General features: G+C 36.2%; 1 long non-coding RNA gene across 1 annotated transcript; it reads right to left on the reverse strand.

Moving 5' to 3' along the window:
- Positions 1 to 5,564: 5,564 nt before the first annotated feature.
- LOC112946248 lies at positions 5,565 to 24,530 on the reverse strand. The gene is made up of 6 exons (XR_003249190.1): positions 24,490 to 24,530; positions 16,242 to 16,348; positions 12,164 to 12,347; positions 6,837 to 6,902; positions 5,833 to 5,917; positions 5,565 to 5,602 (listed from the first exon to the last, which is right to left on the reverse strand). It is a non-coding gene; the product is annotated as an uncharacterized LOC112946248 (long non-coding RNA).
- Between the last annotated feature and the right edge of the window lie 221 nt (positions 24,531 to 24,751).

Below are 24,751 nucleotides of genomic sequence, written 5' to 3' on the forward strand. Positions count from 1 at the left end.
AGGAGGAATAGTGCACTCTAGCAACTAGTTGTTAATCATTTTTATGGACTGACTAGGTTTCAATTTGAAAGCAGCAAACTTCTAGCAYGTAATTCAGTTTGTGAGAGTGTCACATCACCAGACAGTGTCTTCCAATTTAATATCATTATGAAAATCACTGTTTCTATTATGTTAACATTTGGGTAAGTGTATTATTGTCCAACACAACATTAATTCCCATTTGGCATGCATGCACACTCAATGAACTTAGTAATTTAATAGCAGGAGAGTTTTTGAAGACATTGTTAGAGTTACCTTGTGAAGAAAAATACTCCTTTAAGATCTCAGTAAGTCTTTTTCTTTTTGATAAAGGTACTTGTTTAGCTGTGGTTGCTGTAGCTTTAACATCATTTACCTCTTGTTTTCTTCATCATACTACAAATGGCTTTAGCAGRAAGGAAGAGAGTCCTATCTGGCATAAAAAAAAGTTTTATTCAAAAAAACAATAATGAAAGTTAGACATTATTTATTATCTAAGGGAAAAAGGGAATGAGGCATCATGCCACAGATTATTGATGAATGGGCTTATTTTTATAGGTACTTATTATAAACTCATGTTAGAGGCACCAGTTACTATTGCTGGCATTCATGCTGGTGAATGCCCTCGTTCTCTGGTGTTTACAAACCATTTGCAAATCTGATCATTCACAGCTTGTGCACTCTCTAGTCCTCATCAGGCAGCAAAACTAGCACCACCATCGCAGGCTGGCATCTTGGGGAGATTTAAATTGCGGGCTTGACAGGACAAAGACCTGATACTCTAGTCTTCTTTTAAAGGATTATATAAAGTTGTAGTTGATAACAACAAAAAAAATGTATATATAATTTGGCAGTCTGGTAAGAAGCCATAATTGCTTTCATTTTTATCCCCRGCACTGCTTAGTGTGCTGCATACGTGGGTCTTTAGCAATTGATGATTATCAGAACTCACCGGAGCTGAGCAGGTGGCCTCCCTCCTGCTGGACAGATGTTAGCATCACATCTAAGGATGCTAAACAAAACCGCTGTCAATAGAGGGCTGCAAGTTTAACACTTTGCATGATCATTACATCCCTCTTACTACATCAAGAGCGGCTCAGAAGCTGTGTGACTATCCCTAGGAAGTCAAGCGCTTTCTAACACTGATGGTACAGATGGTACGAAGGGCTGTGCTTTGCAAGGCTGGTTGCTAATTATCCCCGTATCAAATATGGATAGGATGGCTGCTGTTCAAATGACTGGGCACGGTTTTGGTCCTAGGTAGCTCAGCACAAACTCAAAATAATTACAGAAGTAAAAAAGGCATTTTTGCCCTTCGAACTCCTGATCATTTCTCCTACATGCCTTCATGGAAAGGGGTACGTTCAGCAAGCTGGCTGGCTTCAACTACACATGCAAGTCCCTGTCATTTCAAAGCCACGTGCATGCTGAACTGCTCGCCAGGGCAGCGGTGGCACTTATGCAAACTGGGGGACAGAGCAACTCACAGATATATTTGGAGGTCCTAGATTTTTTTTTTTTTCTTCCCTGCAAGAAGCATATCCATTTTATTCTAGCTTTGGGGAAAACAGAGAGATCTTTGGTACTAACACACTGCCAGTAAACCAGAGAAATGATGAGAATGGCTGCTTATGATATGTGAGTGGGCATGCATAGGATGCATGCTAACCCACTGTTTAAAAGACAAACATGATATTGCAGCAATGAGATGCTGCAGCTTTAGGTTACGAGATGCTGCAGCTTTGGATTGTGCCTGTTTGCCTTGACAGCTGTAGTAGAGATTTTTATTAGGACTGCATTTAGTCAAGGCAAACTTAATATTAGGAGTTGAAAATAAATATAAAACAGAACATAGATGCTAACACCAAATTACATCCTGAATAACTGCAGTTTAACTGCCTAAAAATTTCTTCCAATTCAACTCCATAACATACCACTTTATATGACTTTACTTTCTCTCTGTAATTGTCTGTAATGCCATCTCATTTCACTATATGAGTGCATTTTGGTGATACATACAAGGAATGTTATTTAAGGTTAATTTCAAGAATATTTTKCTGAGATCTTGGAAGTGATTCCAATCTCCTGAACAAAGTGGATGACATTAGTGACTGACCACTTACATAATTGTCAATAAGTAAATTGGGTTTATTGTTACTGACAAACATCCTTGTTTGCTAGTACCTAAATACTAAGGAATAAATCTTCTTGCATTTTCATATAAAGGATATATTAAATATATTCATATAAAATATATTCATGCAGAAGAATACCCTAAATTGACATTTTTAATCACTCTTCATCTCTGGAGATATCTCATGTTTCATAGGAAAATAACCATGCAACCTATGTGACTAAACTAAGGAAAACATTGTTAACAATATTTTACATTCTAAGTATTATTCATCCAAGTAGGTTTTCAGTTAGTGATTAGCAGAACTCAACATTTTGCAAATACAAACATCACTAAATTTATGAAAGAATTTGTTAACCGTGTGTCTATGTCTATATATGCAGGCACATATATTGCAAGCAATATATGTATATTTGAATGGTAAGCATATATAATGATCAATATTGATCATCAAATAATAAACTGGAAAAAGAATTCAAAGWAAAGAGAAATACTGCAGAATTCCAACGAGGCCAGACATGCATGTTTCTTTCATTAGTTTAGGTTTTACAAAATAATGAGTACAAGTAGGAATCTGTTTGTTACAGAGCAAACCAAACAAAAAGAAACATCCCACTTGAATGATGTGCATTTAATTTTTAAATTTGCCATCTTATACATTGGTGTAATCTCTTTTGAATACAGCCCTGACTTTTAGTATTTTGCATACTGCATTTTGTAGAAGAAAAAAAAAAAACACAAGACAGAACCTTTTTCTTTCTTAATGTGCRCTGCCAAGCCATAAAGATGAGAAATATTGCAATGCTGTTGGCTTATGATGGAAGTTGGTAACATGTTTGCAGATAAAGGACAGCTCAATAATTCTTGTACAAAAAAAAAAAAAGCATCTTTGTTTGAATCATTGGAAACCAGCATAAACTCTGCCACTGAAGTGAAACTATTCATTTCTCTGAATAATGGACAAATCATGTGCACTAACTATACAGCCATAGGCAAAAGACAGAAAGTAAGAACAAATATCACTCCACAATCTATTTTTTTTTCAGCATGCACCTGGGAGAAGGGAAGTCTGCSTTCCAGTTTCTGCATCCAATTAATATTTGGATTGCCTCCATCCTAAATACCTCCTAGCCTTGGAGGGATGTGGATTCGGCCCCTCAAGCACAGGCAGGAGTTGCTGCCAGGACTCCCACACCCTGGACAGGCTCTCCCAGCACCACGGTGCTGTCAGATAAAGCTAAGTCCCCACCCCTCCCCTCCCGATATCTCATATCCGAATTGCTGAACACAACTGCTCAGCACAGAGATACGTTAGCYGTGGGTACCGATTAGCACCAATGTGACATGTCCATCTATTTCCAAATATATTCACTGTAATTTGCAGTGGAGACAGGTTATCATAGGCRGCAGCCAAGCTTGCCATTGAAGGATTATCAGCCTTTACTTTCTGAAGAGTGTTTTTCAAAGCGCGATCACGCCAACCTGAATGCAAAGAAAGGGGAATCACACAACCTCCAGCTCACCCCAGTGAGCCTGCTCGAGCACAGGCTGAGGATGCTTTTAAATAGACCACAGTTACAACAGTTCACTCTGAGAAGCCTTTAGGTCTCTTCCTTAACTTTACATTTTTTACATTATGATTAGCTTGTCACATCCTACCAGTAAGATATACACAGGATTTAAAAATGGACACACTTAAATGGAAAATAAAGAGTATATGCTGTCATCTCCTCACTGAGGGAGAACGGTTCTGCAATGTAGGGAATGTCTGGAGCCTTCTGCAATGCTGAGATTGCAAGCAGAGAAAAGACGGAGTRTATTGCCTATAACCATCCCCATGAAGCACACGAGGAATTGCCTTCCCTCATATCTTCTGCTTAGAAAATGCAATGGTCTTAACCRCTTTGTTCCCTCCCATATATTAATAGCAGATTCATCACAGAGGTAAAGAAAATAATCAAGTACTGTCCCAACAGACTTTTAAATAACAGTTCCCTTCCCTTTTACTSCTGGCATTGCTACAGATGAATAACAGAATATTGGAGGCTGCTACAGGCCCTAGGATGGTTCCATTTACAGAGAAAATTGAACTCCTTTAAAGAAGCATGCCCTAGTTCTAGCAGAAAACACACCACAACTGAAGCTTCATTTCAATAGCTGGATAAATCATGAATCTGACCTCATTTTGTTTTCATTTTTAAACCGGAACTGTGCAAGTTTCTCATTCAAACTCCCTAAGATTCACTAAGAATCCTGTCTCTGGCCRAGCACCTCTGTGTACATTTCCCACGTAAAAGAGTTAATTACCTCTGTGATGGGAACATTCTGCAAAATAAATAAATAAACAAACAAACCCCCAAAATTCCAACAAACTCAGAGAATTTCAGCCATCTGTAAAMGGAGAATTAAGTTGTAAATGCAAAGTAGTGTTACAAAAGTGCTACCAGACTCTGTAAACTTACATCCTGTGACAGGTAAGAGTAAAATTCAGAGCATGCACTAGATTTTTCTCCCAGCCAGATCTTGTGGCTCATATCTCAAGCAAATGTATCCAATACTCCTCTTCCAGGCCAGTTATAGATTGAATCGTTAATTCTGATAGCCTTCTTCAGGTTTACTGCAAAACTTACTCTTTAAGATTTCAGATGATTTCTAATTAGATTACTAATGGCCACAATATTGAGTTAGTACTGCTTATCTTACTGGAGATATGTCTTTTTTCCTAGCATATACAGTATGTTGAATGCTCTGTCAGGAGGTTTCAATAGCAGCAAGTGCCAGGTTCAGTATTCAGAGTTCTTAACAAAATGAAATCAAAAGCAGCTCAATACTCACACATGCACAAAAAAGGGAAAACTAGATTTTCTCCAGATTGCACATTGGCCAAAACATCCTCACTTGCAACTCTATAAAGAAAAGAAGTCTCTATAAAAAAAGAAKTTTTTTAAATGGAGTTGAAACGCAGCATCAGTTTTGCAAAATGTGGCCTAACATGTGTGGAGCAATTTAAAAAGTAAAACATCCCCCCATATAGAGCATATAGAGCAACATATAGAGCAACTGATTTTTGCTTCAGTTTCTCACTGCCTCAAAACACATTTGGTTGGGCTCCATGGCAGTCTTCAGGAGAAAGCACCACCTCACTTCTTGTCACCTGCCATTCCCATTCTGGTCTATTGCTAGCTGAGATGTTATCTCTGCATSGGGCCAGTTTGGCCTCAGCACATCCACGTGTGTTCTGAGTGACTTCCGTGGTGCTGGACGAAGCAGTACTGGTTTCACTGCCATTGCCTCCTGGAGCTTCACAAAGACACCGTCTCTCCTGCTGCTGCAAAAATATGTTCAGGTGCTTCCACTTCTGTTGGTGGCCCTTGAGAATAACTCCTTGGTGAMTTCTGCTCACATGGCTATCTTCTTAAGGAAACTAATGTAACTCCAGGCATACATGCACTAGGAAACATCAGAACAGGATGATGAGCAAATAAATGTAGWACAATTGGAAGAAAACATCCAGCAATATATTAGTTTGAGAACATTGAGTTAATAAGCATGAAACATGAAGCAGAGTTTGTTCAGTTCTCGATTTTAATGCCATTACATCAACATTCCATCTAAATGTAGCCATGCAATATTCATACCAAGAATTTTGAGAGTAGTAGTGCAGCATTTCCATCACTCACCACATGTGGACAACAGTGAAAGACCAAAAAGTGTTTGGCACACAGCTGCTCCTTCTCTATATTAAATAAAGTCCTACATGTCCGTCTGACAAGAACAAAAGAAGAAAGGCTATTTTAAAAGTTCCAGAGACTGTGAAACTTTGTTGGAGGTGATTTGATTTTTGTTGTTCTATTCATTTCYGTAGATTTATTTTTTTATAGCTTACAAAAGAATAAAGCCTCCAAATCTAGGCCAGCACATCTGTGGCCCAGATAAGCAAAGTGATAAACAGTGCCATGATAAATGATATCTCAGGAAAGGACACCAGATATCTTGATGAGTACTAAAGAATTTCCATGCGGAGAACAAATGCTATCAGGAAAAAAGAAGACACAGTAAAATCAAAAACATTTCAGGGACATGAGGCAAAACAGGGAGAGGGAGAGATGCAACAGTTGTCTTTCAAACTGCATTGAAAGTGATTCTTGCCATGTTTATCTTTTTCAAGCTGTGGGTCTGTACCTTTCAGCAAAGCCTTTGTTATTTGGTACAGAGTGAAAATTTTCCAGTTAAGATGGATCATAGGTGTGTTCTTCCATTGCAATTCCAATATTCTGTGTATGAAATTCAAGATCACTCTGCAAGAACTACTAGAAATGCCTTCCTCCTTTCAAAGAGCGTCTACCACATTTTCTTTTTTATTCCTCCTAACATTAATGATAAATAAAGCAATGCCAATTACTTTTGCTTTGTAGATATAAAGAGGGAAAAATAGTCTCAGAACAACAACACTACCACCATATGAACAATTAATTTAGAAATTGATGGCAGCTGCTTTCTTGTCCTCAATATGCATAAATCCCACTTAGAAAAGCCTTAACCCTAGAGTCATAGCAGAAGAAGCAGCATTTACTTTAGTATTTTTCTTCCTTAGTCCAAGATAAATCTCTATAATTAGAATTGACTGCTTTTTAAAGGTACACAAATGGCAAGTGGCTCTATCTTAAATTAAAAGATCTATTACCTTTGGTCTTCTAATTCTTCTCAGCAGCGTGCTGTCTCTGGAGGCACTCCCTCACCTTCACAAAAACTAAGTTGTTGTAGGTATAGAGGAGAAAACACATCATTAGAGCTATGTTGTAAATAACTGCATAAGGAAGATATATATATATATATATATATATATAAGTGTAGAGCAATAAAAAAATAATTGCCAGGTATGTCACATGTGAACATTTTATTAAAAAAAATTCTGTAGCATAAGCTGTTTATCAAATAAGACATTGTTAGTGAAGTCTGCACTCTGACTCCTTTACGTAAACAGGGTTTTGGAAAGCAAAAAGCAGAGACTCACCAACTGCTGCCAACCTAGTGTTGGAGGCCTTAAAACTGGGTGCCAGCTGTGCTACTTAGCATCATGGTTTTGTACAGGCAAGGCCCATAACCCTACCTTGCCATGTAGGTGGATGTAGGCCACACAGAAAGTAGTATATCCTGCTTACTATATCATGGCATRTATTGCTAGCTGACTATGTGTTCTTCTTGCTCCTGGGTTTCCTTCTTTGCTGTGTCTGTCACAGACAGAAGCCTCTCTTCTTAACTTGCGTCCCTCTGTCCTGTTCTTTATGTGGCTGTGGCTTCAAAAACCAGTCTGGGCCTTAATGATCCTCTCATTTTGTATGCTTGTCAGTCTTTCTTTTCCTAGTCAGATGAGCAGCAGATGTCCTAAGGTCTGCCAGATGATTTGAGGTTTTGAAAACCTGTAGTACCTTGGAATTGTCAAACATTGGCAGCATGTACTACAATAACAGTGCCGGCTTATGCCCTGATTACAAAGTCATTTATACAACAGTAACGAACGCCATTTCTCTAACTACGCACAGCGTTCTGTGGATGGTTGTATTAAGAGGACCTGGATTCAAACCAGTCTGACTTTCTGTCACTCAAAAACAAACAAAACAACATAAAGACTTTACCAAATGAGATATTTCCCAAAGGCAAAAGGCAAAAGCAATTCTCTCACTCTTCCCTTCTCCAAATGTTAAGTTTTACTCATTCTGAAAATTATTTCATCTAAGTAACATAACACATACTGTATTTCAGTACCTTCTGGCTTTCAGACTTGTATGTATTGTCCTTTAAAAGGCAATAAAATTGCACCGTACAGGCACACACTGGCATGCACTGAAGGGATTTTAGAAGTCATCAACAGGCCAGATAGCTTACGGTTGCTGAATACAATGTATTTTGAATTTCCTGGCTGACTCCACTTATTTCAGTAAAGCTGTGCCAACAGTGAAACTGAGCCCTCTATCTAAATTTAATTTGTTCATTACCTCCAAAGACTATTGCAAATAAATAGGCAATCAAGTAGCTAGAAGGACAGAAAAGAGAGGTATGATTATAACAGGTAACGTTTCAGAAGACAATCAGAGCACTGATTCCTTTCCTTCCAAACAGCAGATGATAACAGTTCACACTAATCACCATTCAGCTTTTCTATATTTAATTGATACTCCAGAGAGTTCATTCAGCTCACTCTAAATCAGTCCCTTGGTAACTGACTTCACTGATAACTGGATCAACCTGCAAGCAAGAGCTGGATTGGGATCTGCAGAGCATGAAGCCCTCGGCTTACATTCCTATATAGCATAAACAGTTGTTGAGAAGGGCTTCGAGTGCCCTGACAACGTGCTTTACCTTGAACTGGAAAGAACAAGCACAATGTTCACCCAGTTCTTGGCTTACTCACTCYGGCTGCATTGAGCGTGACAACTTGTGAAATGGGTACCTTTCCCCAGAGAGTGAAGTTCAGAACAATTCAGTCTATGCATGTGAGGCTAGGAAGGACCTTTCAGATAATACATTCAGGAGGGACTGACAGGGATGCCTGCTTACCTCGTGGTACACATCTCAGCTCTATACCTCAGTGGCCTTCAGTCACCTATCCGATGCTATCTAGTCATTACCAAATTAAATTCTATCTATTTGGAAAATTTCAATAGACATCTTCATTTAAAAGACCTTCTGAAGATGTAATGTGGAAAACTGTGCCTTTGGGTCAAAGGAGAACCTTATCTCACTATAGTTTCTAAATCTGTAAGTTTTTCTGAGGAATGGAGTGCTGAAATCTGATTGCTGAGGCTGTGCAACAAGAATGAAAGCTAAAGAAAAAGATTAAAGAAGTTTAAAGTTCAGATATATCTTTACTATCTTTCTCAGCACATTGACATAGGGATTAAATATAGTTTCTCAGAAAAGCAAAAAAATCATTTTAATAGAGTCTAGTCAGAATTAGGTAACATAAGGATTGTTATCTGTACACCTAAAAGAAAAAAATATTCTATCATGAAACAGAATAGCCCTTGAAGTAGGATATACTATAATAACATTTCTAAAAGTGCCTGTTTATTTTTGATCAGATTTAAGAATGATTTTTTGACTCGTCAGGGAGACATGTATGATTTTTTTTGTCCTTGTGCTGCTGCTCCTATCTTAAAAAATGTTCTCCTTCAGAAATGGCTTTTTTTTTTTTTTTTTTTTTCTCTCCTGTGTCCTCACAGTAGATTTCTATGGTGCTATACAAAATTCTTCCATCTTATAATATCAGTCCCTCTTAGAATATCAGTAAAATCAAAACACTGAATATGGCTAATGACCTACACCTCCATTGGAAAATGATTTAGGTTTGTTGGAAAGAAACTAACTTTACTTGCTAAAGTCATACTAGAAATCTGCTGTAGAGATTTCATAGCCAGCCTGGGGTTGAAGAAGAACAAATTCTGAGAGTGGTCCAGGTCCACACAGAATTTCCTTTGAGCTAACAGGGCTTTTCTTCATAAGGCTATTAGATACCCTAATAAGGTCCTATGAGTAGTTCTGTCTTCTACCTAATCACACAAAGRAGTTAATTCCCTGCCTTTACCATGACTTTTTTCAGCAGCTGAATACTCAATAAAAGATGTGAGCGATAAGAAAAGAGGTGAGAGAACTGMGGAGCAAACTGGAGGACTGTAAAAAAAGGAAAGGGCATTTTAGTCTAGAATGCATTTGCATTTCAAAAGATTAGAGTAAATCATGTGCACTTAACTAGCACTTGCTTTTTTAATTTAATTAAAACCAGAAAGACACTTAAAGACATAGTGCTCTAAAGGTGCTTGGAAGGAAAAAAATTGTCCCCCAAGTGTCTGCTGTGAGGAGCCCCTGGGTGACACTCAGAGTAATGCACTTTTTGAGCACTTCAACTTACTAGTGTCTTTCAGAGCTTAATTAACATAATTTGACACAATTATAGATATAAACACTTTATAAGCACTTGGTAGTGGGAGTATCAAAAAAGTGTTTATCTCCATCAGTTTATGCTGGAAACACAAAGCTCTGGCAGAGTATTCCAGCAAGTGCTTAGAAATATTCCATRTTATTAACAGCATTCAACCTTGTCTTTAGTTTGCCTCTAAGTTTGATGCTACGATTCCTTTTTAAGCACTTCTGAGTTTTCCATAGCTCCACCTGCCTCCCAGACATTTTTTTTGAATTAAAATATTTAACTATATGTTAGTTTACACAGAGACTGGTAATAAGTAGGGATTTTTTTTTAATGGAAGGAGCTATATGTTATACATCAATATGATTTTAAAGGTATTTCAAATTTTACAGATTTTTTTAAAAGATGGAGAGATTTCCAATTAATATTTTATCAATGAAGTCTAAAGTAGTATGAAAGCAAGCCCTGAAAAAACAAAAAAAAAAATCCTAAGTCTTCTCTGGATAACAACTTTGGTGTTTTTACACATCCATGTGGCAGGCTATACAAGACTATTAAAACTTTATGAAAGACACAACTAGAACTGCTCTCAATTCAGCTGCAATGCCTGGGTGAGAAAACCAGCAGTATTTGGGAAGAAAGTTAGAGGAAACACACACACAAAAAGGCACACACACAAAAAGGCACCCCTAATCTCATAAAACTATCAGAACTATCATCTTACCTATAACATCAAGGCTATATAGGCTGGTAGGTGGCACAGACTGGATACAGAGTGTTCAGGACAGGACTGGCAGCAGCTACACCACGTGGCACCGTATCCAACCACCTTCTCATCCATGCTCCCAACTGGACACACATTTACTTACACAAGCAGAGGCTTATGTAAAGTGGTCAAAGCACATAAACCTTGACAAATGTTCACCCCTTGTATGTGAGGTAGCTCAGTTAAATTTATGAGTATTTTACCTGACAGTTACATTAATCATCTTAACAATTTGCCATCTTATTTGTCAGTGAAGTATATGGAATGGCAATTGATCATATCAAGAAGACAATGTCTATATAAAATGAAACCAAAAAAAAAGAAAGTTTAAAAGGTGACATTTTCAAAGGTGTAAGTRATTTCCACTATGGCTTAGTACCTACCTGACTTTCAAAGAATTGCCTTTGAAATTGCCCTTGTTTACTGTGTTAACTGCTGGAAAACTTTTCTTGAAAGATCCATCCCTTTCAATATAGGGATGATCTGCCTTGAAATTATATCTACTATTTGCAATTGCAAAAATATGGATCGCCCAAACCAGACCAGCACAACCCCTTCTTTAGAGCTGGGATGAGTTTGGGAGAGGTGTGTTACTGAAGATCCTAAAAGGGACAAAAAAAAAATAAAAAAAAAAAAAAAAAAAAAAAAAAAAGGAAAAAAAAGACAAAAAGAAATTTGAAAGTAGTAGGAATTACAGGAACATCTCTGAAAAATCAGACCAATTTTCATAGACACCTACCAGCAAAGATTAAAAAATGTGACCTTTCTTTGTCTCAAATTCACCATCTACCAATTTAAGATCTTGTTGCAGCAAAGCACTTAAGCACCTGCTTAAATCCTCTTCAAGTCAGAGGGATTTAAGTAAGTGAATAAAATTATGTACATACTGAAGTACTTGGCTAGCTGGGCTGCGTTGTTGAATTTGGCCATGAACAATTTTAAAAGATTACTCCAAGACTGAAACTGTTATCTTTAATTTTCTTAACAAAAGATGTATTCTGTCTTTCTCCTTCTAATTCATTTGTGATAATCAGGAGAACAGAACCCGTTAAAATTGGTTATTTTTTCAGGAACATGGTGGGGACAATCTCTGAGAGAAAAAATGCAATGTGTTTTTTATTTCCTTTCTGGATTAATAGTCTGTTTCAGATTCCTGGTCCACCTTTTCCGAAACCGATTTGTTTGCTGGCAGTTTTGTCTCTGCCAGCTTCTGCAGTTACATTATGTTGCATCCCACAACATTTGGGTGTTGCTGTGAAAACACTCAGGGTTAAAGGGGTTTTGTTTGCTTGTTTTAGAAGCAAATCACATCACTCCCCACCTCAGAATTCAACCGCAGTTGAGGAAAACTTTAAAACTGTGATGGAAAAAACTGTGGCTTCGGGACTATCAGAGYGCAGAGGCCTCTCTTTGTTTAACTTAGCCTAATTCCTGCTGGGCCACGCAGGCTGCTCTGAGCATGTTCACAGCTCGTCCAGGTTTAGCAGCTCATCATTCAGCTTGTCCTAAAGAGAAAGGATAGGAACACAAAAATTAGGCAGAGGATTCTTTAAATCCCGAAGGAGCCCATCTAGGGAGGTAGAAAACATATACATAAGAAGGAAACAGAATTTACTCCACGAAAATACAGAAGGAAACTTCCTTTTAGAGTAAATGCAAGGGAAGAGGCAGAAGGTGAAACTGTCTAAGAGGCAGAGCCTTAGGGCAAATGTGTTTGATGCCTTCTTCATCCAGAGAGGGTTTAGACCGGTATCCCATGGTGGAAAAGTCTTCATGGAGTTTCACAGAGATCTCCTCCATGGGCGCATTTGAAAATAAAACAGCACTGCTGTTCTGACCTTGAAAGAACAGCTCTGTGTGGGTAACTGTGGGAGCTTTTGGACTGCAGAGTCCAACCTTGGAGCCCCAGAGCCAGCAGCGCTGCTCGGGGGAGAGGAGGAATTCGAAGCTCAGTTCACAAAACCCTCCTTACTGGCTTGCTTTGTCTGTCTGCTCAGCACATTCCTGGGTCGCAGAATGGAGCCCATTTTTACCTTAAAGTCCTGGATTTTATTCTGTAATTCGACAATTAAAATTTAGCTCCTGAAGCAAACTCAGTTTTGGATGATTACGGCTATTAAGCTTATCTGCAAGATGAGAGATTTAGCCTCCTCATGCAACAAATGGTTCCAGCTTAACAACTGGTTGGCCACAATCTCATGTTTTTCTTTCCTTAGAAATAAAATTACAATAGGTATTTTTACTAAAATGTAAACTCTTCTTTTTACTTTATACTAGCCTGTTCCCACTAACAAAAGTATCTTTTCCAAGTGTGATGAAACACAAACTAAATTCCACTGTGAAAGAGCGGATCAAACTGATGACCATTTGTATGCTCCCCATTAGCTGCTGCTGCTTCATCAAAACGCTCCTGCATTGTGTGACTACGCCAGTCACACAACAAACAGGGACCATTTAAACGTGTGTACCTTATGTGCAGCACAATGCCAAATCTGTTAATAAAAGCAGTCCTGGAACAATCAACCTCATCCTTTTCTCATTTCCAAATGCTGAATTCATTCAGCATATATTATAAATCACTTTCTTCCCTAGACAATAGGCATTCGGGACTCTGGCATTCCAAGGCCCTTTCCTCACAAAGGGTCTCATTTTGTCCCCCTCATAGTTTTTTTTCTAGCAGAGTTAGTCATGCAGTGTTCTTTTACTTAGAATAAATGCATTAACTGAATACATAAATACCACTAATGAGTAAGAGGAATTATGTTTCCATATTAACAAGACAATCATGACACTTGAAATTGCAAATACATAAAGACACTGACGGAATGATTATGGCAGTCCAGAACTATGTGTACATACACACCCTTGCAATGGAAATAATATGCAGTTGGTTGGACTATGTAGCCGATGAGTGTGTTTGTGTTAATCAATGAACGAGTTATAGTTTGGCATGGATATGACAACAGAACACAGTACTCTAATGGAAAACGTTAAGCAACTTGAATACCAACACAATCAGACCCACTTAAAACAGAGTAGAGTCATTACATTTTGGGAGACAAAGGCATTTGTTCACCATCTATTTTAATATTCTGCATGTGATTAGGTAAGCTCTTTCACAAGGTATAAGCAGGCCAATAACATATTGCTGAAGTGATATCAGCATAAATGATGCTTTTTTGTTGTTGTTGTTGTCAAGGGCAATAAGAAGCACCCAGTAAACTGAACYGGATTTAGGCCTGCAGCCTAAACTGCAATCCTGGATACTTATGAAAAATCAAGCACAGCTGGAGTTCATTCTCATTTACCTTCCCTGTGCAGCTGGATTTAATTCACAATTACCTTCTCTATGGTTTTGTCCAGAAAGAATGTATTCAATATTTTTTTTTTTTTTTTTTGTTTTTTTTTTTTTTTTTTTTTTTTTTTTTTTTGAGACATCTCCATATGCAACTTTTTCTTGTTATTAGCAAGTTTTGATAACGGTCTTGACGGGTATCATTTATTTAAATAGGCTGAGTTTCTCTCAACTCTTTGGTTAATTCTATGCTTTGCTTCTTTTATTATCTGACACACATACATTGTTCCACTTTAAACTCAATCTTTGCTCAGGTATGTACTGACCAGTACAGCCAAATAGCTGCTTACACCTGCTGCAGAGAGGGCAAGAAAATCCTATCTTCCCTTCTTCTAAACCTGTCATGTGTTGTTATTAAAACCTTGACACTTCCCTCTTGTCAGAAAGGGAGCACAAGTTTGCAATAACATAAGCTTAAAAATGCTCTGCTGTGCAGAATTTTCCTCTCTCCTCAGATCACTCATATCAATCAATTTGTTTCTTCTCTGCCCTCTTCCGGCCCACTCCCCTACTGTTTATAATGAAAAGAGTCTGCAGGCTCATAGACACAGAGGGGCTAAAGCCAGTTTGAGAGAAACAGATTTGTCAGGGCATCACAGAGCTTGGCTAAAGAAGTACTATGATGGGTGTCTGATATGGCTGCTGTAAAGCTCACAGAAACACTACAATTGGCTCCAGAGCATATTTCTCATTGCTATAGCTGCGGAAAAAAAGAACTAAAACAACATTTATAATTGTATAGTTTGCGTGTGGAACTTGCAATYGTGTGGGAGGTTTCACGTTGCTGTCTTGTGCTGGTGCTTGACTTGGCAGATAATCTCTACTTTTATACACAACTAGAGGATAGTCTTATATTCTAAAAAGTTACAAAAGCAATTAAATTATCAAATTTCTTCATCTTCCCTCTTAAAATCTTGCAATGATTTTCTTCCATTTAAAAACTTTCTTCCTTAGCTATTATATGAGGAGGGATCATAATAAGCTGTATTATTGTATTAATAGGCATGCAAGTATTAGTAACTATATATCATAATAAGTGGAATCATAAATTTAAAAATTAAACATTAGAGGTGGCATAAATCCACTGGACTATGCTAGCAAGGATCTGCTTGGTGAAACAGGTAAGATACATTTTAAAGAGATTATCATGAAAATCATGAAGATTTGAAGATTGCCCAGGATATTAACATTTAATCATACAGATTTTAAATGTTAATGAAGTAGCTTTCCATATTGAAAGGATGAATTCCAATTTAGTTTTACTTATCTGAATGACTAATCCTTACTTTCCTAAACCAGGTTTCCAAGTTTTTGAACGCTTACACAATTGATTTATGCATACATGATCAATTTGCAGGTCAATTCTATCTTTATTTTTAGCTGTACAACAACAACTTTCTTTCTCCATTATGAAAAATTGCCAATTTAATCTTCTCTCATGGCCTTGGAATTTAGCTTTTGTGACTTGGATTAGATCACATTTTCAATATTAAAAGATTATGTTGTTACTGTGTTTTGATGACAAGCCTTGTGTCATTCTTTCACTTTTTTTTTTTTCAGATAAGAACTATAATTATAGTTTGTCTAGATGATTATTTACTTTCTCAATACCCAGAGGTCGTAATTGTTTACAGGGCAAGTGGTTTAAAACCTCATTAATAGAAACAAGAAAGACAAATACATTTCTTAACAAAGACATTGTTTCTTTAGTTATTCTACACTTGAAGCATGGTAGATGAGCACATAAGGACTATGCACCTGACTTTCTTGAACTCTGTTCCCTATTCCTGCCTCCCAGGAAGGTTTTCCATTCCTCTTCTACAGTATTTTTGCTGCCCAAGCAGAAAGAAGGGAGCAATACACAATGTATAAAGGCAATATGTAAAGCTATGTACGCTGGCTTCCAAAAGGGTTTTGATTGCAGGCAAAATAATATCAATAAAAGAAGAGGAGATAAGACTCTTTAGGACTGACCTGGTTGCTAAAATTCCAGTGAAGTTAGAAAACAGGATAATAATCCTTGTTAGCATGAAYTGTGTCTTACCTAAATAGTGAAGAAAACTCCCAGTCCTGTGGAACTTCTCCAAAGGATGTAGGACTCGTGTGTGTATGTAAAGGAAGTATCACCAGCCTGCATATTCACAGGACACACTGTCAGAAAAAACAGAGATCTTACATTTTGTCTTATCCTTGAGAATTTCCTGGAATACCTACAAAGCTATCTCTTGGGGTGCCTTTGCCTTGAGAGAAAAAACTCTCATCAAGTTTATAATTTTAATGTCTTTAAGTGGTTCACAAGAACCACTTAAAAATCTGGACAACAAATTCCTCACAATATTTCAAAATGCTTGGTTTTTTTTTTTTTTTTTTTTTTACTAGAATAACCAGGAAGATCTAAGAGTGTAACTGATAACTTCAGGTAGCCAAAAAGCAACTTTAAACATCAGAGGAAAGGAAATCAAGAACCAAAATTTTAGCTCATCAAAATCCTTCATGCCTCAGATTATGTAATGAAACAAACAACCTAAACAGCAGAAAAGTTTCTGCTTATTAGAGCTGTGAAAATTTCAAAGGCATACTCCTAGACATTTCCAAACATCTCTCATGCATTTAACCAGGTCTTATAGCTAAAATAATAATTATACCTATTACACTAATAAAAGGTTTCATATGGAACAACAGCAGTGGCTAAGCGCTACAGTGAAGTAAGACCAAAACAAATTCTTTAGTTTCAGAGGTGAGACATTGTGAAACAAATGCAACAGGCTCCATGAAAGGCAGAGACAGAGCTTGAAACTTTGGACTTGAGAGTTATAAGTATTTCAAGAGAGATATGCATCCTCCTGAGTGATTCTCTTTAACTTCAGGCAATATCATCAAAATTATGCATGTACCAATAAAAAAATACATTATACGCTCACAGATGTGGACCTACAAGAAATTAAAGGGTTAATTTGGATCAAAGTATAAGAAAAATCTCAAGCCATTTACTCGTATTTGAGTAAAAATAAAATTTGTATTTATTTATAGCCTCGAGCTCAAATGGTTAGCTGTTACTGTACTCGCCTAGTGAGTTCATACTGCACACTTGGTCCAAGGCCAATAAAGGTCAACCAAAAAAAGGTTCTATCTCACAGCCTATGATTTTGAATTAAGACTTATTTACTGAGGTGAGAACTCATTTTTAAAGTCAGCGGAAGCATTCCTTAATGAAACAGCAACATTATTCCAGCAGTCTGGATAAAAATTTCCTACTTCACAAAAATTCCTTTCTGTAGTCCTTACCAGGAACATCTGCCTGATTAAGTCTTTTTATTGTTTGGGAAGAATGACATCCAAAAAGTTCTCTAGCAGCTGGACAGTTCAAGTCCAGTCTAGGGAATCAAGATCTACCAGGAGATTCTAAATAGAACAGTACYCAGTGCAGGAACTTTCTTTGTAGGAAAGTGGTTTCAGATACAGATTTATTTACAGAAGTATATGGATGCTTATTTCAAATGCCCTTATCCATCATCTAACTCCCCTGAAACTTGTGAAAATGAACTGTGCAAGCTCATGCAGTCTATACATTAAAAACTAAAGCTCATCTCTATTGTTTTGTAAGTGTTTCTTTCTGTAAAGATTGAGCTAAGCCCCGTTATATCAACTGTAGCCATTAAAACCAAATCCAATCCACACCATCGAATGAATGACATTTGCCCCACAGGGAAAATAATCAGTATTTTAAATTTGGGTCATGAACATATTTTTCTGGTATGTTATAAAGCTCTAGGTATCTTGTGATCACAGTTACACAATAACTCTAGTACACAAGAAATGGAGCCTTGTTATATTATAAAAATATCAACACATATCAAACAATTGAATCAGATTTCATAGGTGTAATAATTAATATGTGTAAACAGGAGAACAAAAGATCAAAACAACTTAATTAACAGCCAGACTTTACAAGTATATCCTCACATGGACTTAAAAGCACATAGGCAAGACTCACAGTAGGAAATGTTCTTTGTTTTTATTAATTACTGGAATAGTTAAATAGCATTTACTGACAAAAATATAGGATCATTTAATGGAAATGCAAAAGGTCATAAGAACCTCCAAGTCACAAAGTAAAAAGTTATATGATCTTGAACCAATTACAGCTGCTCAAAACAGACTTGGTAAATGGGCATAATTCCAAAACGTTGATTTTGTAATGAAAAATTTTAATACCGTAAGCTATTTCAGCAAGAATAACTATAAAACGATTTTAAAAAAGTTCGGGTCACTTTAAGTTAATTTTAACTTGGGACAATATCTGAGAGATGAACTGTGTAGATCAAAGCACTTTGCAAATTACAATCCATAAAATCAGTCCCTTACATTGTAGTCAAGGTGGCCTTTCCTTCCTTGCATTGCATACCTCTGGGATAATATTTTCCAACTGCTTGTTAGTCTTTATATAGCATGTACAAATACACTTTTCTTTAAAGAAGTTAACACTGTTCTACATACAGATCTGTGACTAAATTGCTTTTGTGTGTCAAAGACTCATGGAATTATTTTAGGGCAGGCAGGAACAGATGGGCACATCCAAGATTCCTGCTGAATTCTTGTTAACTTTGGCTTCTTTGTTGAGAACACAAGCAAGTATATAGACATCAAGCATACCCCTTGTATACTACTAAACTCAAGGTCTGATTGAATTCCAGTTCACAAACAAATATCATCTTTCCAGCCTCCTAAGCTAGTTATTATATAGCCCCAGCACCTAAATGGTTCTTCATGCAAAGATCACAAAATTCATATAAATATCATTTCCATTAAGCAAAGCCTCTATCTCTAGAGTCTACTAATAGAATGGTAAGGGATGTAACTCAAAATTTAGTGATATCAAAAACACCCATTGGAATTTTGAAAAAATCATCAATGAAATTTGAAACAGTTAATCTCAGGATATGCACTTCACTAAAAATTGAGCTTCAGCAAAATTTATGGCTTTCAAACTGAAAGCTAAAATGTTGTTAGTTGGAATACATGGCCACCTCCCCAGTTAGACTGAAGGACAGAAAATACAAGTTTTTAAAATAAATCACCTTTCTCCACATCATCTCTGCTTTGAAGAAAAACAGAATTATAAAATACAGAGCAATAAATTTGAACTAGTGTAGGTTACAGAGAATACACTTTATATAAAAAAAAAAGAAAAAAAACAAAAAGGAAAAAGGAAAAACATTTCCTTTCCTCAATGAAGTGGAAAGTGGAAATTAGAATGGATAGAATATCAATTAATTGGGCAAAAATCACCAGTTTTTGTTTGTTTGTATGTAAATAAAAATGCACAGAAATGCTGGCTGCTTCTGCATGTATTCACCAATACTTTCTGAATTTGCTAATCAAATATGACAGAAGGATGGAATTACTAAAGATCAATAACTGCTCTCAAGCTTTATGAAAACTGCCAAACCAGGTAGTAAAGGAGCACCTATAAAAGTTACTGCATGGACACAAATGATACCAGATGGAAGAAAGTTTTATAAATGCTAGAGGGAGAATAATGTCAGCTCTATATTGCATTTTAGTATATGTGAAAGTCAGACAACCAAAAGACACAAATCCATAGAAAGCTACAGCTGATTTATCCTGGAGCTTATGAAACTATTTGTTCTTTCAGTGTAGGAACAGACTGGCTAGCACATCTTTTAAATATTCAGTAATAAAAAATAGTGATCTCTGCGGCTTATGCCTCCACTGCAGCACTGAGTGCTCATGGCTCACCATCTAGAGTCCTTGTTATTCCCTTGGAAACCCATGGCCTTAGTGGATTATCTGACTCTTTCAAAAAGTCTCCAATCTGCTACAACATAATGTATTATTATATAAATAGACCTATACTCTTTCCATGAACATAGAATTGAATGATCATAATCTAACCTGTTACTGGTAAACAAATCTCTTTGAATATAAAATATTTATACTATTTAAGTAATTAAAAAACTGCTTATGTTTCCTTTATGAAGTTGGAAAGTTATGAATCACTTTCAAAAAGAGTTAAGAGACAACCTTGTCTTTGATTCTTTCAAGTAAAGATTTTCTTGAGGCTATTTTAAAAGCTGAAAAGTTAGGTAAAGGTTTAAGATTAAAATTGAAACAGATGTTTAACTCTTGATTGAACAAGAAGTTTACTTCAGTTTACTCAATAGAGATGCTACCTATTTACCAGGTAAGGCTCATGAAGAAATAACAGGCCAAAGAAGTGGAACATTCCCAATCCCTGAAAAAAGATACTTTATTGTGCCAGAAATGAAAATGCATCAAGGTCATCTTCAATTAATGTATATATTTCTCTCTGAATTGCGATRCTAATTCTGCATTTATAGCAACACTTTCACCTTATTCCTCCTAAACTAGTAAACTGCTAAAGATAAAAAGGAAATTACTTTATAGTGCCATGAAGAAGCAAACATTGTTTCTGTAATTTAGTTTCAGCATCATTTGTGAGATAATGTTTACAAAAGATCTGCCAAGAGATTAGATTTAATCAGTTTTTATAATCAAAAAATTTCTTCTGTTAAATACCATTTTGCCTACTGTACAATTCTGGAAAGAGTAAAAACTTGCATGAACAGAGAAAGATGTAATTTGTAACTTGTAATTATCTGTTCCAAACTCGCTCGTTGTAGAGTGGTTTAATAACCAAACCCACTAATATTCACATCCATTAAGCAAGTTAAATGCCTTTAATTCAGGTAGTTAAATTCTCTCATATATCCACACTAACTAACTGTTTACCAAATCCAATAACCAGCAAGGTTTTACCAATCCTACAACTAAACTCCTCTGTCCATCTAAACCATTTTTGTTATCTGTTGTAGAATAAAACAGGAATAATAGGGTTCTTGTTTCTATAAAGTACATATTCTTAGCAATTTAGATATAAAAATAATTAGTACTAGATTCCTTTTTACATTTCATTTTCAATTGGTGTTACATGCAATATTCCACTTCTTTATTGGGTAGCTTTGCTGGAAGCATTCCCATATTAGCATGTCTTTTGTAAATTTTAACTATCTATGTTTAACTATCTATGAGAAATGATTCCAGTCATAATATGTCTTCTTAAATATCTCTTCCATTTACTAGTCAGCTAACACTATAAGACTAATATTTAATGTTATTAATAATTCTCAAATCTGGAGTTAGGGATTAAATAAGAGATACCAAAATATTGCTTAGTTTAAAATACTATTTAATTTTTGAAGAAGTATGCAAAACTGGGACAATGCCCAGGAGAAAACTATTTAAACGTGCTTGAATTTCTCTTCAATTCTGTTTAACCCTCGGGTTTTTTTTTCCTGATGAACATTTGCCCTAATGCCTGCTGTGCAGAGAACAATGARAAAATCACCAAAGCTCTCCAAAACCACATTAGAGACTCTTCCTTAGTATTATCTTATAGCCACCATAAGTAGCAGGAAAAGTCTGATTTCCACCACTCCCAATAGAGATCCAGTACAAAGTATTCAGCATGGTGTCTCTCATGCACAGAAGCAAAGATCTAGAACCTATATAACCACGTATCTAAACATAGACTCCAACCTACAGTGCTGGAATAAAAATATTTTCAGTATAGCTAATGCAGGTGATTTAGTTTTCCTGTTCTTGAGTAAAACTGTGGCTACCGTCTTTCCATTTGCTATCTTGTTGATGAGGCCACTGGCTTCACTACTAATGACAGCAGTCAAAGGGAAAACAAAAATCCGAATAAAATGCAATAAACGTTGTCTAACTGGAAAACCATATTCCAAGAATGAAAATGTAATAAAGAGTGCATGCTAAGGCACTATAACTTTATATGGCATAATGAAGTACATTAGCCTTTTAAATATATTTAAAGTTTTCCTTCTCAACTAAACTTTAATCTTAGGGATGTCAAGACAATTTGCGTTTGCTTTTATAGCCATTAAGAAAAATTGTTGCCTTTGGAATACTCATTATTAAGTTTACATTTTTTCCCCAAAAGCCCAGAGCCCAGTTTGGATCCTCAGTATTTTGAGCCTGAAACAATTTTAGCTCTAATATTACTTAAAAATCTAGTTAAGCAATCTTGGATCAGAAAACAGAAAAAAAATATATATATACAAAGACAGACTACACAGTTAAAAAAAAAATTCATTAACCTCTTCATTGCTTGCAAAACTAGATTTCCAGAAAAAAAAGCGCCACCACGTTCTACACACACATGAATAAAGACATAGCAATATGAGAGACTGCAGTATAACAGCTTTTCCGACGCTACCAGAGGAACAACGGAGAGTGATCACACATACTGCTCTGCAGCAGCACCGGGTGCATCTGCGATTTGTAGGTAGGTAGGTAGGTAGGCAAGTAGGTAGGTAGGCAGGTGGGCTCAGGACACAGCAACTATCAGATAACAGAACCTACCATAACACTTGCAATCAGCAAGTGTGATGCAGATTGATGCCCTGTTCGCTGAAAGGCAGCAAAGATATATAAAGTTACATACAGACCTGAAAACCAGGGACTAAAGAAACAGAAATTAGAGCCCTGCTGTGAAACTAGATTATATCCGTGACATTTCATCCAAGAATTGTTTCTGTCTCCCGTGTTATTCTTTGCTGGAGATCTGAAGGTATAAAACCTCAAAAGTCTTGTGGGGGCAAAGCTCAAGGGGTGAGAGAGAGAAAAATAGCCTGAATAAAAGGTCACAAGTTGTGGAAAAGGGCAGAAAGTAGAATCCAAACACAAGTACTATGTATGAGAGATTCCTAAGGATATTTCCAGTTAAATTATTATAAGACTGGAAATTATTACGGAAATAAACTTTTGAAATCAAGCACGTGTCTGTATACACAAAAACACACAAGCCAATTAATTAGCGTAAAAATAAATACTATCATGGCAAAAAAATAAGACAGCTAATCAACACTGAAAACAAAATGTTGAAAACACACACACAGTACAGGCCAAGAGCTTAGTTCTTTTCATTGCAATTTTTGAAGTCAAAGTCCATTTTGATTTTTGTTTAGTAAGAATCTAACCTTTTTTTACTTTAGCTCCTCTTACAACTTCTTTTAAAATAACATTACTATGGAATGCTGTGGACATTTTACAACAGCAATGCTTCAATAATCTAAGCATTATAAATATATAAAATATATAAATATATTATATTGACAAGTAGTTAGATATAGCTTCTTAACATCACTGAAGTATATTTGCTACAAATAGATAATTTTGGAAAAGTCAAGTTTGTCAGCACACATATGTGCTGAAAAAAATCTAGAAATTGCATCTGGTATTCCTTTTGGGCAGAATAGATTCCATTTGATCTGTGCATATACATACTTAAAATATACTCTGTGTTAAGACTGCTTATACAGAATTTTTCATGGATGTATCTYAGTATATATAAGCAACACAATGAATATTAGAAAATTTAATTAAGCTATTAAACCTGTGATTAGATTAAATGTTGAATTAAAAGTTGTGAAATGCTGGGTAAAGCCATTCCACAGACASAAAAGCCTCTTTTAGCAGCATTAAGAAAATAAAATGTCTAAGAGTTACTGAGCAYATATCCACATGACATAATATTTTTCTTAGTCTAACACATAATCAGAAACTAGCCTGTAAAAATCACACATACTTGTTAAGAGAAACGAATACCCATAACCCTAAGAAAGCACAAATCACTTCATTTCATTAGTTAGACTGTGTAGACCTTCATCAAGCAAAGATTTATGCATGTCTTTTTATGCACACAAACAATCCCATGAATAAACCTAACATATGTAGTTCAAGACAGATTAGCTATTATAGAATCAGATCCTAAATAACTACTTGCTCAGATGATTGGGAAGCTATTCCTGAGATTGATACTCCACCATCCCCAATGTTGGTTAAGATTTAATTGAGTAATCCAACTGAGTGCATCCGAATTTGATTACTTGGGGAGTTAATGCTACACAACATGAGAAAAATGGTAGCATTGCACCATTAGAGATGACAATTTTTGGTTGATCAACCTGAAGGTATAATCATGCTGCAACATTAACAAGAAGCCTGAAAAACCTTGGGGGAAAGAACTGAAGAAATGTTTCTTTAATTAAAAATATGTTAAAATCTTTAGTCATTATTATCATCAAATTATTTACATGCATTCTTTGGGAGAATTAACCAAGACAAGCTTGGAGGTRCCATAGAGTAATGTCTTAAAAAGCTATAAACATGGAACAGAAAATTACTTGAGTGTGTAAACTTAGCATACAGAATAAAATTAAACTTACTTACTGAACCTTGTTCGTGCTTAGTTTCAGTCTTGCTGAGGCAAAGAAGATTACCCAGCTCAGTTCCTAAAGAAAATAATTCTCTTATTAAATGCCAAGGAAAATTGCTAAATCAGCGTTTACTTCTAAAACCACATCTATCCTACCTTGCCACTACCACTTGATGAGTAATGGGGAGCATCAAATCAGACTAATTAAGGGCAACAGAAGAAAGATAGTGTATCCTAACTACAGGAAATATATTCAATATGCCCTGAGAGTA

The sequence above is a fragment of the Nothoprocta perdicaria genome, unplaced genomic scaffold, assembly GCF_003342845.1.
Source record: "Nothoprocta perdicaria isolate Ctin4 unplaced genomic scaffold, notPer1 scaffold_20, whole genome shotgun sequence".
In the NCBI taxonomy this organism is placed as follows: domain Eukaryota; kingdom Metazoa; phylum Chordata; class Aves; order Tinamiformes; family Tinamidae; genus Nothoprocta; species Nothoprocta perdicaria.